Consider the following 16,302-nt stretch of genomic DNA (forward strand, 5'->3'; position numbering starts at 1 on the left):
ATTTTCGGGTCATATCCGCATATAAATGCCTGTTTTTAACTCATGCACAGGTTCTTAGCAGAGAGTCATGTTTTAGTTCTAGGATTATGCTTATTTCTTTCTTTAGGGTTGCTTTTGTAATGAATCAGCACTTACATACACCTCTACTAGGCAATCATGGAGTTGGCACCCCAAAGAAAGGTAATTTTCGGTCATTTTTAAAAATGTAACAAACACAATTATATTTGCATTTTAGGCCTCGTTTAATGATGTGACCTCTAGAATGCTTATCACATCAGTTCATCGTGTTTTTTATTTTATTTATTTACTCATGATAGACACACAGAGAGAGAGAGAGAGAGAGGCAGAGACGCAGGCAGAGAGAGGAGAAGCAGGCCGCAGAGCCCTGCGGGAGCGGTCGCGGGACCTATCGGGTCTCCAGGATCAGGCCCTGGGCTGAAGGTGGCGCTAAACCACTGAGCCCCGGAGCTGCCCGGTTCATCAGGTTTTGCGTCTGTGGTGCTCCGTCCTTGAATAGGACATTTCATACCACTCTTCCACAAACATTTAATGTCCTTTGAATTCTGAAAATTCTGTTCTAAAAATATTTGCAACAATTTGAAGGACTTTGAATTTGTGAAATTGTGAAATAAAGTTGAAACAGTAGAAAAGTTTATTCGGAGGGGATTGACCTCTGCACATGTGTTTGAGTTAAAATAATGATGTAAAAGTAAACTTTGTGTATTTCTTCCTGTACTTTAAACAGTATTTTCAGATTCTCAGTGTAGAATTAAACATTGCTGATACTAAAAAAGAAATACATCTTGTGTCTTCCCCCAAGTAATACTATGGTTGCCGAGTCGTGAGAAATAACACCACAGTGATTATGTCCTCAACTGCCAGGCTTTTTCTTTTTTTTCTCTCCTGCTACCGTATAATTAGCTTCACCACATGGACTGAATTCTATTAGCTGAGCAGAGACAGAGCAATGTCAGCTCTCAGGTGAGTATGGCTACTTCCAAACTTTTTGAATCTGCAAAATGTACAACTCAGAGCTAGTGAAAATTCCTCTCTCTTTCTTTCAATGACAGAGGATATTTACCCCCGGATCCTCTGGGATGGTATCTGAAACTCTGTAGACACTCCTGGAAACTTTAGGATTTTAGTACTTTTTTAAGTTGTCAGTAATGATGCAGTTTGTTGTACAAGTCTGCAGCTTAGGACCTCCAAGGACCTCTTCCTTATTTACAAATGTTTCATTGCCTTTTTAAAAATGTAAAATGCTCTTACCAATATTTTCTGTGTTTACAAGCAGTTTAGCTTGACTCTTCTATCGCAGGCCTAGTCTTTTCTTTAGCACGTTAGTTTGGGCGTGACTATTTGTCAAAGTACTGAGCGTTATGTATGCCTACTCCTTATATTTTGATGTCTGGTCTTCTCTTTGCAGCATTATATTTAATTTGAGCCAAACTCTATGTATTTAACATATCCTGAACGCATTATTCCTCAAATTCAACAAATTCTTTATCACTTAAATTCTAATTTGGAACTTGTCAAAGTTTTGTTTCATGAGTCTATAAGGAGTGGAAGCAAAACATTTGTAATGCTGTGTTTTTGTTGCTTTCACATGCATGATCTCAGTAATCACTTTGAGTTGTTATTAGCAGTGCAGCATTATTCCAGGTTTTTAGATCTAAGGACTGAGATTGAGGAATGTGTAGTAACTTACTCAGTGTTTTTTTTTTAATAAAAACTTAGTGTTTTTAATTAATGAATATTAGAATTGTTATTTTTCTGACTCTAATCCCATTGTCCTTTCTTGTACTAATTATCTCCCCTTGAGAATCTTTACATATAGGTACTTCGTATATTTTGTTCCCCAAATAAATTTTGAATGAAAACAGATCAGATGATTACTGAAAAGAAAATCCTTCCCCTCCTGTGTAACTAGTATATGTTTTGAACTCAAATGTATCATTTTGCTTTTTATTTAGGAATTTTTTAATGTATATATATTTTTATTTATTTATGATACAGAGAGAGAGAGAGAGAGAGAGGAGAGAAGGCAGAGACACAGGCAGAGGGAGAAGCAGGCTCCATGCACCGGGAGCCCGACGTGGGACTCGATCCCAGGTCTCCAGGATCGCGCCCTGGGCCAAAGGCAGGCGCCAAACCGCTGCACCACCCAGGGAACCCTTATTTAGGAATTTAAAAAGGTTAAATAAGTTTTCACATCATTTCGTACAATGAATAATTCATTACCTGATACATATTTTTATCTCCAAGGACTTAAATACAGTAGACACCTCTTGTGTATTATGACAGGAGGGGGAAGAGCCCACATGTACTGTTTGGTTCCCATGACCTTTTCTGTATCCTCCAGGGACACTTGCTGGTGTCCGCTCATTTCCTCCCTTGACACGTAGAGGGAGGCCACACTGAGGCAAGAGAAACATGGCATGTCTTTCTACCCTTTGAGAGGTGCTAAGCTTTTTCTCTGGCATTAATCCGGTTTTGCTTCTACATCAGGAAAGGAACCTCAAGAGGGAAAATACACCATCTTCTGGGTCCTGACCCCCATGTAGTCCAGGCTGTTGAGTTCCTCTCAACTGAGCATCTTCCATTGAATTGTTATTTCAAAGACCTCTGTGTTTCAGAAGCCTTCTAGTTTAGGACACCTGTTTCTGGGGCGCTCCCTCTCTCTGCACAAAAATACCAAGTCAGAAGGCCCAGAGCCCCGCAGCAGTGTCCTCTCCCAGTAGACCTGCTTAGCTGGGGAGAGTCACAGTCAAGTAGCAAAGCCAGCGCCAAAGGGCTCCCATTCCACTCTCCTTTACCTCGGAGAGGGAATTGAGACCTTTTCATGGTATCTGGAAACAAAGGAACTCTTTATCAGCAGGTTGAACCTTCCCTTTGGGCACAACTGTTCTTTAAATTAAGGTAAACATTGTTTTTTTTTTTTTTTTTACCTATTTAAAACATTAATGCCTTGGCTCTAATTTTGTCACCTTGCTGTATTTTAATTTCTCCAGGACAAAATAATCGGTTTACTTTTTTAGATTTTCAATCTGATTCTCCCCCTTATGCATTGCATATTATAACAAATAGTAATAGAACTTAGCCAAATAGGCTGTGACAATTAATTTTTTTATTGGAGTTCAATTTGCCAACATAGCATAACACCCAGTGCTCATCCCGCCAAGTGCCCCCCTCAGTGCCCATCACCCAGTCACCCCAACCCCCCACCCATCTCCCCTTCCACTACCCCTTGTTCATTTCCCAGACCTAGGTGTCTCATTTTGTGACAATTAAATTAATAATTCATTTTGGTTGCAAGTGTTTAGGCCTTGTGCTTTGACTGATATATGCAAAAATGATAATTTATTACAAATAAATTCATATACTTGCACTATAGTTTGATGAACCAGTAAATTTTGTCTGCATGACTGTCATTAGACAGAAAGTTAGATCATTTCAAATATATATGTTTGACTTCATGAACACCTGAAATGACGGCTCGCGTAAGAACATGTTTTTTTTTTTTGTCCCTAAATTTGTATGAACTTACTTTAAGGTACTAAGTACACTCCTGTATTTCTGAAGTCTTGTACACTTAAATATAAAGAACTAAATATAACCACATTCAATTCACATTCCAAAATAATAGACTCAATTAATTTGCAAGTTCATTCTAAAGTTTCTTATTTTCAAGGAGTAATTCTGTTTGTAATATAGTAAGCCAAAGTATCTTTATGACTGAGTTTGCTCATAGGAATCGAGCAAATAGCCTCTGCACAATGACACCGCTGAAACAGCCCTGCTAAGTTTTTCTCGCGTGGGAGTCAGGTGCATATTCTAATAGAAGGAGATGGCATTCCTGGTTCCCTGGGTGGAGGTCAGCTGGGCTCTGAGTGACTGTAAATAGCAGGAGGGGAAAAGGCTCACTGGAAATCCGAGTTTGTGGTGTCCAGGGGCCAGCAAAGTTATCTGCCTGACAGCGTCTCAGGGGGCTTTAACGCCCCAACCACCTTTTCCACTAGAAGATTTTAAATTGGATCCACGTGTCAGAGAGTCTAAGACCTAAATAATTTCAGAACATGGGAAATGTACCTGTTTCTTTCAAGTTGTTAATTAATGAATACTTCGATAAAAACCTTAGTATTTCCTTAGTGAAGAATTTGGGAGGCATCAACTCAGGTTGTAAAACTCAGAGAGTGTGTGGTGGTTGACATGGGGAGTCTTGAGGCCCCAGGGCGAGCCCAGGATTGGTCAGGGCTTTTGTTCAGGTGAATGGGTTTTCCCTAGGCCTGTTTCAGATCCCTGAGCTCTTTTCATGGATGCTGGCTCTATCTCCTTTTTACCAGACACTTGGGATTTGTGATTCGTCATCTTCCTTTTCATAGTATCTTTGATCTTATGATAAGTAAAATCTTGCCCCCCCCCCCCCATTTTTATCCATACCAGGTGTTACCTAGGCCCACTGCGCAATAGAAGTACTGGCAGCTCTGCTACCTGGTTCTGGTTTGCTGTAAACCATTAGGCCCAGACGACCAGACGTGATACCCTATAGGGTTTCAGGGTCTTGCTTGTCTCCTTTCCTTTCTCTCCTTTTTCAGAAATGCTTGTATTGCAATGTTAAAATTTTATGAAAGCATCATTGTTCCCTGCTTTTCGGTTTAGATGGAAACATAACTCTTTTTCTGAAAACATGAAAGTATCCCAAACCTAAACATTCCTAGAAAAAAGCATACCAATGTGCACATGCAGTTGTCTTTGCAAGTTTGCTAACAGTAATTTGGGTTGATTTGAAACTTCACTGACATTTATTTATTGAAAGATTTTGTTAATCAGAGGGAGAGAGTATACCAGGGGAGGGGCAGAGAGAGAGAGGGAGAGGGAGAAGCAGGCTCCCCGCTGAGCAGGGAGCTCAAAGTGGGGCTGGATCCCAGGACCCTGGGATCATGACCTGAGCTGAAGGGAGACACTTCACCGACTGAGCCACCCAGGCACCCCAAAACCTTAGGTTACCTTTAAATGAGAGGATAATACAGTTTATAAATATTCTGAATTACATTTATCTAAAGAGATTCAAAATTTTCCTATCAGAAGAGTATGAGCTTAACTCCTGGAATTGTCACTTGATTGTCCATTTGAAAGAACTGTGTTCCTTTGGCTAAGTTGTCATCATTACTTTCATTTTCTGTATTAAAAGATCATCAGGGTGTCTGGGGGGCTCACTGGATTAAGCCTCAGACTCTTGATTCTGTCTTGATCTCATGAGCCCCACATTGGGCTCCATGCTGGCTGCTGGACATGGAGTCTACTTAAAAAAAAAAAAAAAAAAGGTTCGTCATCTTCCTCAGTGTTTATTCCTTATGAATGTCTGTAGGGTAAATACCGTTTTCTGTTCTACCACTGAAATGGGTACCTTATTCTCATGGATGCATTGAGATATTTTCCTCTTGTTGAGTGACCATCTGATGTGTGATGTCTGTGGAGTGTTCTTGGTAAAACTTGTTGGTCACTTTATTCCTGCTGGCCTCAGGCTCACTGTCACCATGACTCGCCCACTGCTTATTGGTCTTCCCCTCTCATTTCTTCTCTTACCCCAATGGTTAGCAGTATTTTTTCCCTTTCTACCTTTTTTTTTTTTTAATGATGGCCCATTTTAAGAAAAATAGTGCTTATAGGCTCTTTTTGTTGTAAAAAAAAAATATTTATACCAGAAATAACTCTCGAGCCAAAATGGAGGAAAACATATGCTTATGTTTACACCTCGGCTTGCTTATGTTAAGGAGTGAGAGGTTGTCCTATGTTTTTTTTTTTTTTTATTTATTTATGATAGGCACACAGTGAGAGAGAGAGAGAGAGAGGCAGAGAGATAGGCAGAGGGAGAAGCAGGCTCCATGCGCCGGGAGCCTGACGTGGGATTCGAACCCGGGTCTCCAGGATGCGCCTTGGGCCAAAGGCAGGCGCTAAACCGCTGCACCACCCAGGGATCCCAGGTTGGCCTATGTTATTGCCTCAGTGTTGCATGAGCTCAGGACTCGTTTCTTCTGTCTTTTCCCATTTCTCCATCTGCAGACAGTATCCAGGGTAGAATAGAATTAATATCTTGTGATCATTTGCCACGGTTTAGTTGTGAACAAGTAGGACCGAACAGACATATAGCCCTGCTAAACGATCACTTCTATGTGGAAAATAGAAGTCACATCAATTCATCTAAAACCAAGGTTATTTATTATTTCTAGAAAATTTCCTTTTATATGTTACTGATTTAAACTCACAACTTATTAAGGTGCCTACAGAGATAAGTATATATCTTCCACGAAAGCTATCTTGTCAGTGTCTAGGAAATAGTTCCCAATTAAGTGGGTAATTTCAATGTTCTTTGGTTGCTTCCTGACAAGTGTTTTCTTGCTGAAATGGGTGTTTTCTAACTGCGACTTGATGAACGTTCCTGGTGGAAGTGAACAGAGGTGTCAGTGGTCCAGAAGGTCGGGTTCTCAGATCCTCATGTGTTGGCTGAAGTTTCCACCTTACTTTCTTGGCAAGGGATTGGACCTCTTAGAGTTCATTCTCGGGGCTCATCCGCAAGGGGATGGAAATCCCTCTCTCCGGGTCCCGCCTGCTGGCTCCGCAGCCTCCCTGGAGCAGTGGCGGCCCTGCTCCTCCTGCGGCCCAGTGCTCAGGAGCTGCGAGGGGCTCCGGCCTCTGGGCCTCTGGGCCTCTGGGCCTCTGTGCGGTTGCCCTGCAGGCCTGAGCGCACGTTCCTTGCCTTCCCTTCCTCGTGTGCTTCCGCTCCCCCTGGCCTTAGCACCTCGCAGGAGAGCCCCTTGCCCTCCCTGCCTTGCTTTTGTTCTCTTTTTGTTTTCTTTTTTTTAATAATAAATTTATTTTTTATTGCTTTTGTTTTCTAAGGCAGAATGGACTTCCCAGTGTTTGTGGTAATGACGTGCACTTAAGGATGTTTAAAGAAGTGGCCTTATAAAATGCATATTTGTATTATTAAGATAGTGCTCAGGTTGCCGCTCCAGAAAATAGGTCAGATCTTCCTGTGAGATCCAGGGGCCGGTTTCTCCCTGGTCTTTTTTTTTTTTTTTTTTTTTAATTTTTATTTATTTATGATAGGCACACAGTGAGAGAGAGAGAGCGAGAGAGAGAGGCAGAGACACAGGCAGAGGGAGAAGCAGGCTCCATGCACCGGTAGCCCGACGTGGGATTCGATCCTGCATCTCCAGAATCATGCCCTGGGCCAAAGGCAGGCACTAAACCGCTGCGCCACCCAGGGATCCCTCTCCCTGGTCTTAATTCCAGGAAAGGTTGTGCTTTTCTGAAACAAGTTGTCATTTGGTCTTAAGTACCAGCACATCCTCTATTAAGTGAGTTTTCCTCTTTCTGTTTACTGCTGTGTGTTATTTTCTTTTTGAAAATAATCTTAATTTCCTTATGGCTATTTGTTAATTTTATCCATTCTAGAGAAAGCCTTTGTGCAGTACCGAGTATGCTAGAACTGTCATCCAAATAATGATATATTTTTCTAGACTGAAGAGATCTAGATGTATTATTGTGTTTCATATCTTTAATACTTGACGGCTTTAAACAAAATAAATAGCTGTTCATGCATGACTGATAGGGTTTTAGTTTTTGTCACCCAGTGAAATAGGCTTGGGGATTAGCCATAGGTCATCATCAGTTTAAAGAGAGGAAAATGCACTTGTTTTAATATCTGTGTGATCGAGATACCAAGCTACATTTTCCTCTCTAGCAGAGATGTGTCACACGAGGTTGTAGCTGTGTTCAGTGTAGTGTGGATGGATGCAAAATGGAGGGAAACGTTCCAGTCTGAAGCATTGTCATCTTTTCTCCTAATGAGCCTAAAATTCTAACAAACAATGCACTTTTGGTTTTTTGTATTGTTTTTTTTTTTTTTCAGCAGGTATAATATGCTTTCATTTTATTCATATGATAGTTTACCCAGTACAGCTCTAGGCTCCAACACCTTAAAAAATAACTCTCCTTTCCATACAAATATCACATCAAAATTCAGGTCCAGATTAATTTCACACACATTAACCTCCAACAGTTAAGCAACGATTTCCTCTGAGATACTTGCTACTCTCATTTCACAATGGATTTGGTTCATATAAATTGATGAAGACAACAGAAAAGAAAGAAAAGAAAAGAAATGAAACGAAAAGTGTTTTCTGGACTTAGGTGATTTTGCTTTGTTTTTAGTAAAACCTAAATGCATTTGTTAAGTTTGTGGTGTCTTGGGAAGACCAGAGACAATCCAGTTACACATTCTTTTTTTTTTTTTGTATCACTTTTATTGTTTTCAGTTGTTTGATACTGTTTATTACATGGTTCAGATATTTGACTGCTCTGGTTGAAAATGCCTAAATCTTCTGAAGCTTTTTGAGGACATTAATTCTCTTCTTACTTCTGCCTGTCTACCGCTGAGCCCAGCACAGTGTCTTCCATGTGGCGGTTTCAGATATCTGGTCGACTGATTTTTTTTTTTTTTTTTAATAAACTGACACCAAGAGGTTATAAGCTGTAACTTTATAATTTGTAGGACAAAAGCTCTGGACTTTGAAGGGAAGCCGTGATCACTGCTCGGTCCCTGCCCACCCCAAACTCTTAGGCCCCAGATGCAGCCACTCTGGACCCTTTGAGATGCTTGTCTGTTCTCCGCGTCCTTGTATCTGAAGAATGAGTATCTGCTGCAACTTCTTGGTTTCCAGGCTCGGGTGCTGTCCGCGTTCCTGCGTGGAAGGGACAGATTGGCGCCCCCTCGCATGCCTCCCCACGCACAAACTCACGCCTCCTCCCACCCGCGGTGCAGACACGGCTCTGCCGCAGAATCAGACCGATGGCCAGTGAGGGTGTTTCCTAACACGTAAGCACCAGGTGCATGGGAACCTGGGAGGCTCACATGCCATTTCCAGGCTCGCACAAGTTTTCATTTCTGGAAATTATGGTTCGTGAGGCAGGATGAGGCCTAATCAACATGTGTGACTCTGGCTTAACAGTCCGGGTGTCGGTGGCCAACAGACCCCTCGCAGTCTGGAAAGCCAGCCGTGTGAGTCAGGGAGAAACAGAACCAACTGGAGGTAAGTGTGTAAGTAGATCTACTTTAGGGAGTTGGCTCACACGATGGTGGAGACTTGGTGACTCCAAAATCTGCGGGGGAAGGCCGGCAGCTGGAGGCCCAGGAAGAGCAGACTTCTCCCTTGCTCGGGGGAGTCAGCCTTTGTTCTAGGCAGGCCTTCACCTGATTGGACGAGGCCCACCCACATTATGGAGGGTGATTTGCTTTACTCAAAATTGCCTGATTTAAATTTTTTTAATTTTTATTTATTTATGATAGTCACACTGAGAGAAAGAGAGAGAGGCAGAGACATAGGCAGAGGGAGAAGCAGGCTCCATGCACCGGGAGCCCGACTTGGGATTCGATCCCAGGTCTCCAGGATCGCGCCCTGGGCCAAAGGCAGGCACTAAACCGCTGCACCACCCAGGGATCCCGCCTGATTTAAATGTTAATCTCATCCAAAGCCACCCTCAGGAAACAGCCAGAAAAGTGTTTGACCGGCTCTCTGAGACCACACTCCAGGCGACCTGACACATCAGATTAACCATCACACCATCAGAAATTCATCCTTGAGTGGAAAAATCTCCTCTTCATACATCAATACACAGCAGCTGTTGTGGCGAACACTGTCGGTCTCGCACGCATCTCTCCTGCTCCGCGGACAGACAAGCCCCTTTCCCAAGACAAGGTCTTGGGAAATTCTTCACCCCTCTCCTGCTTGCTCTCTGGCTGGTGGAACTCCTGTCTTTTTCTTTCTTTCTTGGTTTGCTTCCTCAGTTTTGGTGGTTTGCTGAGACGTATTTTGAAAATATTGTCTTTCCATCTGTGGCTTGTTTTTTATTCTTTATAAGAGCAGAAGTTGTACATTTTCATGAAGATTAATTTATCATTTTTTGTGTTTATGGATCATATTTATGTTGCATCAGAGAAATCTTAGTCCAACATAAATAAAAAGACATTTTCTTATATTTTCTTGTGGAAGTGTGATGTTTCAGGCTGTACATTTAGGACCGTGGTTAACTTTATGTTTGTATATGATGCAATTTATCAATTTCTTTCTTTTTCTTTCTTCTTCTTTCTTCTTCTTTCTTCTTTCTTTCTTCTTCTTCTTTCTTTCCTTTTCCTTCTTTCTTTTTCTTCTCGTTCTTTTTTGGTATTTATCTATCTCTAGCTGTTTCCACAGATTTGCTGAAAAGACTTTTCTTTCTCTGCTCCCTTTTATTTCTTTTTCCTGTCTTACTGAAGTGGCTGGAACCGCATAAGAATGTCACACAGAACAGTGAAAAGTGGAGGCCTTGTCCTGTCACTGATCTCAGAGGGAAAGTGTCTACTGCTCTTCTGTCAATGTGATGTTAGCTATGGTGTTTTTGTACACGACTTTAATCAGTTTGAAAAAGTTCCCTTCTGTTTTTAATTTGCTGGGGATGGATGCTGCTTTTTCTGCATTGAGATGACATGTGCGTTTTCCTTTCTGCTATTAATATGGTGGATTATACTAGTTGTTAATTTAATTTGATTATTAAAAAAGATTTTGTTTACTTATTCATGAAAGACACACACACACAGAGGCAGAGGCATAGGCAGAGGGAGAAGCAGGCTTCCTGCAGGGACCCCGATGCAGGACTCGATCCTGGGACCCTGGGATCATGACCTGAGCTGAAGGCAGATGCTCAACCACTGAGCTACCCAGGTGTCCCCAATAGTTTAATTTTAAACCAACCTTGCATTGAACCTCAGTTGGTTGTGATTTATCTTTTTAAATATTGTTAGCTTCAATTTATTAACACTATGTTGAGAATGTTTACACCCATGCTTGTGAAAATTTATTTATTTTATTTTATTTTATTTTATTTTATTTTGGGGGAATGTCTTTGGTTTTGGTAGCAGAGACTTCGGCCACTTATGGGCAGGCCCTCGTCCACTTCTCTGCACAGTTTGTCTAGAATTGGTTTGATTTCTTTTTCTTTTTTTTTCTTGATTTTATTTATTTATTTGAGTGAGTGAGAGAGAGCGAGAGCGAGTGCACGCATGAGTGGGGGGAGGGGCAGAGGCAGAAGGAGAAGCGGACTCCCCGCTGAGCAGGGAGCCCAACATGAGGGTTGAATCCAGGACCCTGAGATCATGACCTGAGCTGACGGCAGTTGCATCACCGACTGAGGTACCCAGGTGCCCCATTTTATTTCTTAAATATTGGTGGATTCCCCCAGTGGAGCTCCCTGGGCCTGGAATTTTATCTGTCCCTTGGTTTTTACTACAAATTCAATTTTGTTAACAGACATAAGGCTGTTTGTCTTCTTTTCTTGAGTGAGCTTCGGTAGTTTGTCATCCAAGGACCTTGCCCACTTTGTCTTAGTTGTCAGAATTATTGGCATGCGTCTGTCCACAATAGTCCCTTATTATGCTCTTAATATCTATATCACCTGAAGGGCTGCCACTTCTCACTCCTGCTGTCGTGACTTTTTTGTTCTCTTGGTTTTCCTGGTCAATCTAGCCAAAGACTTATTCATTACATCAATTTTCTGAAGGAACCAGCTTTCTGTTTCATTGATTGCTTGTGTGTTTTGCTTTTTTTTTTTCATGGATTTCCATTCTCATCTGTATGATTTTTTTTCCTTCTCGTACTATGTTGATTTTATTTTTTCCCCCAGTTTCCTAAGATGGAAGATGGAAGTTGGAATTGTTGGTTTTAAACAAACTTTTCTAGGGTAGGTGCTAAGTGATATGTGTTTCCCTCCAGACGCTGCTCCAGCGGCAGCCTGCACGTGTTGATACAGTGCATTTCATTGTCACTCAGTTCAAAACCCTTTCTAATTTCTTCTTAAAGTTTCTTCTTTGTTCAATGTCTTATTTGGAAACATTTTATTTAGTTACTAAACATTCACAGATTTTCGAGACATGTTTCTAGTATTGATTTACAACCTAATTTCATTTCGTGATTGGAGAACATATCTTTATGACTAAAATCCTTCACAATTTGTTAAGATTTGTTTCATGGCCCGGACTATGGATTATCTTGACAAATATTCCATTTGCACTTGGAAAGAATGTATGTTCTGCTGCTGCCAAGTATCATGTTCTTCTGGAATGTCCCTCAGGTCAGGTCCTCGGTGTTGTAACTGATGGGCTGTCTACATCCGCCATCAATTTACTGAGAGGGATGTTGAAATCCGTGACTCTACTGTTTCTACCTCCTTGTCTTTATCATGTTTGCTTCATGTATCCTGAAGCTCTGTTAGGTACATAAGCACTTAGGACTTTTGTCATGTCCTCTTGATGATCGGACATCTATTTCTTCACGACATAGTTCTGTGTCTCCCCTCTAACAGTCTGGGTCTGAAATCAACCTTGTCAGACATTAACGTGCGACTACTTGCTTTCGATTAGTATGGAATATCTTTTTGCATCCTTTACATTTAACTTATTTGTGTCTTTGCATTTCAAGTCACTTTCTCGGGGCGCCTGGGTGGCTCAGTAGGTTGGGTGTCTGCCTTTGGCTTGGGCCATGGTCTTGGAGTCCTGAGATAGAGTCCGAGTCAGGCTCCCTGCTCAGCTTCTCCTTCTACCTCCGCTGCTCTGCCTGCTTGTCCTCTCACTCTCTCTCTCAAATAAATAAATAAAACCTTAAAAGAAATAAAGTCATTTTTCTGGTGGCTATTATGTGCTGGGCTGTGGTTTTTCATTGGATCTGACAATCTCTAACTTTTAAGTGGGTTTTGGACCATTTATACTGAGTGTGATTATGGACATGGTTGAGTCTAATTCTATCCACTTGCTACTTGTTTTCTACTGTCCCGTTTGTTTGTTCTCTTTTTCTTGTTTCTCTACTTTCTCTTGGATTCATTGACCATTCTTTTTTATAATTCCATATCATTTATGTTGCTACATTATTGGCTATTTTTTATTGTGATACTTTAGTGGTTTATTTAGTTTTTTAGAGTTTATGATATAAATCTTTAATTGACCTGCCTTTGAGCAAGATCGTGCCCCTTCCCATATAGTAAATGCAACTTACACTATGCTCCTACTTCTTCCTTTCTGTTCTTTGTGCTATTATTGTAACGTATTTTACTTTTACATATGTTATACATTCCACAATATAGTTTTGTCATTATTGCTCTAAACATTCAGCTATCTTTTATAAAGGTTAATTCATTTTTAAGTCTTCATAATTTCCCATCTACTTATCATTTCTGATGCTCTGCATTCCTTTACGTTGGTCCAGATTTCCATCTGGTGTAATTTTTCTTCTGTTTGCTGGAGGTAAGTTCTTCTGGCTATAGTATGGATGGAAAATATTTTATTTTACTTTCATTTTTTGAAAGATATTCTTTTTGGGTAAAGAATTCTAGGTTTACAGTTATTTTTCTTCAAATGGTAAAGAAATTTCTTCATTGTCTTCAAAGAAGTCTTCATGAGAAGTTAGCACTCGCCCTTACCTTCATCCTTCTCCGTGTAGTTGTCTTATTTCTCTGCTGCTTTTAAGATTTTCTCTTTGTTCGTGGTTTGGGCAAAATGGTACGACATGTAGTTTTTGTCATGATTCTTGTGATTGGGGTTCAATGAGCCCCTTTAATATATGGGATTATACTTTTGTAATATAAGTTTTAGGAAAGTGGGTCTGGATGGACTATGGGAGGACTGGGTTTGGGAAGGCTGCTCTGGATAGTTCTGGAGGGACTTTGAGAAGGTTGGCTCTGGGTGGCTGTCTCAGATGGCGCCATGGCTGAGAGCAGGGAAGTCACAGGTGCTTTAGGGCAGCCTATCACTCTCAGACTCTGTCTTGTCCAGATTCCCCTTCCTAGTGTGGGTTTCTCTAACTCCCCAGGCCAATATGGGACCCTCACATAGGTTTCCTTTGCACTGGGAAGTTGTCCCTCTAGTGTTTTCTATTGTTTAATTATGTTTAGTACTTCTTCAGTTTGGGTCTTTCTGTGGATCCTAAGGCTCCATGAGCGCCTCTGACATTCTGTGTGGCTCAAAGTCGCTACTCAAGGATTGCTGAATTAGTGAGAGAAGGACCAGGTGAATGAGCTGTGTGCTGCTGTTCCTCACCATTCAAGTCTTCAGTTTTCATTTCGTCCATAGCTTCAGGTCCTACTAACCCCAAGTCTCTGACCACTTGGAAACTCTGTTCCAGGAGGTTTTGAGGAAAGCGAGGTGCCAGACTTTCTGGGGAATGTCTGGGAGGAGGGACCTGGGGATTGAGGTGTTCAATAGCTGTTCACACACCACTAGGGGTTTCATGATGTGCTGCCACCAGCTCCATACTCCTGGTGTCCCATCTACAAAGTGCTGCCTCTCTAACCACACCATGAAAACCGAGCATTTGGTTGTGGGGGTGTAGCAGGATTAGAACACTAATTATAGTGCTCTCTGGGGGAGCCTGGAGCACTGGAGTCATGGTTACGATTCTGGTCTATGTGGGATTTACTTGAGTTCTTTTTTTTTTTTATTTCTACACTTGGTGTGACAATAGATTTACATAATGAATATGTGTCAAGGGTTTCAAGTCATAGCTTTCCTAGGCTTCCATCATTTCTTGAAAGAAGACAGATTTTTGATGTTTTTTGAATTTTGCAACAATGTGGGCTGGTCTACATGGACAATTGGCATGTTGTGAGGATTGAAGCTCATTCACGTATCACGTATGGCATCTGGAAGCCCTGAAACAACACCCGGGGCTGATGGTGTTGGAGTCCCTTAACGATCTGAATTGTCATGCTGTTCATTTGCTTGAAAACTTGTCTTTGAGAGTCATTATAGCACAAAAGATGCAGAGGGAGAATTAGGGTGAAAGACGTGAGTTTGAACCAAAGATCTGCTACATAAAAATAATACAGCGAGGCCTCCAGCCTGGACATAGTAGAGTAGACCTGCTTCTCCATATTCCTCTTTGCCCTGGAAATAAAGCAAGAGGCAGCGAGAGGAAGGAGGAGGGTAGGCTACCGTGGGACCCGAGGGATGAACAGCAATTCAGTGGGGGGGATCTTACACTCCCCGACCCAACAGAGGGAGGTGGTCCAGGCCCTGAGGCTGGCAACAGGGGACAAGGGAGTCTTTCCATCAAAGCAGTGGAAAGAAACATCCACGGGAGGGACTGACCAGGGACCCCATTCAGTGACGAGTGGCTGGTGGGGAGGTCGTCCCTTTCCTGCTAGATCCTAGACTCCTTGCCCACCCTAGACACGACCAGCTGGCTGGCTCTGGTAGAAAGAGTCCTGCCCCGGGTCACATGTTGTCATGGTGGGATTGAGGTTCTTTCCTTGGCTCGACGACACTGGGGAGTGTGTCTTGCTCTGCAAACTGTAGGCTGTGGTAAGCCTTAGGTAGCTACTGTAACCAGGACAGTGTGGTATCGGGGGATGATAGACACAGACTGATGAACAAAACAGAGAATCTGGCCATGGACCCACACAAAGGAGCCCAACCGACTTTCAACAAACATGCAAGAGCGCTTAAGTGGAGGAAGGCAGGTCTAACAACAAGTTGTGCTGGAGCCGTTGGACATCCACAGGCACACTCAGAAAATGAACCTGACCTACACTTTACACCTTGAAATGAACTCTAAGTAGGTCCTGCACTTAAGTGTAAAGAGTGAAACCACAACTTTTGGGGAAAAAGGGAAGCTCTTCAGGGTCTAGGGCCAGAGTTCTTAGGCTTGACACCAAAAGCACCATCCAAAAGGAAGATGGATAAATTGGACCTCAGCGGAATCAAAAACTCAAACTCGTGCTCTGTGCAGGACCACGTGACCAGGATGAAAAGATTACAGGCTGGGAGAAAAAATTTGCAAACCATATGTTCCAAAGAGAACTAGTATCTAGAATAGATAAAACCTTACAAGTTAACAGTAATGCGCGATCCAATCACAAAATGGGCAGAGACGGCAGTCAGTCTCTTGACAAGGAGGTAGGGATGGCAGCGAAGCACAGGAGGTGATGCCCAGCAACACAGCCATCAGGGACGCGTTATGGAAACCACAGTGGGACATCACTGCACACCGCTCAGAACGGTAACAAGTGACCTCTCCATTGGTTGGACATGGGCCCCTGCACTCGGAGGGCAGGTGAGATCCAAGACACAGGAGGCCCCTCTGGCTGGTGGGTGGCAGGTTGAATAAGCAAAGGAACGTACTTGCCAGGCTGGTCGTGGGTGGCTGTGTGACCAGTGCGTCTCCGTCCCTGCCCGCTGGAATCTTGCGAGTTAAGGAGTGAACCTGACGAGTTCCG

At 42.3% G+C, this 16,302-nt stretch overlaps 1 long non-coding RNA gene across 1 annotated transcript; it reads left to right on the top strand.

Annotated features, from left to right (window-relative positions):
- Positions 1-41: 41 nt before the first annotated feature.
- Positions 42-2,044, top strand: LOC119877094. The gene is made up of 3 exons (XR_005371297.1): positions 42-180; positions 922-981; positions 2,017-2,044. It is a non-coding gene; the product is annotated as an uncharacterized LOC119877094 (long non-coding RNA).
- Positions 2,045-16,302: the final 14,258 nt, after the last annotated feature.

Source organism: Canis lupus, chromosome 16, assembly GCF_011100685.1.
Source record: "Canis lupus familiaris isolate Mischka breed German Shepherd chromosome 16, alternate assembly UU_Cfam_GSD_1.0, whole genome shotgun sequence".
Classification (NCBI taxonomy): domain Eukaryota; kingdom Metazoa; phylum Chordata; class Mammalia; order Carnivora; family Canidae; genus Canis; species Canis lupus.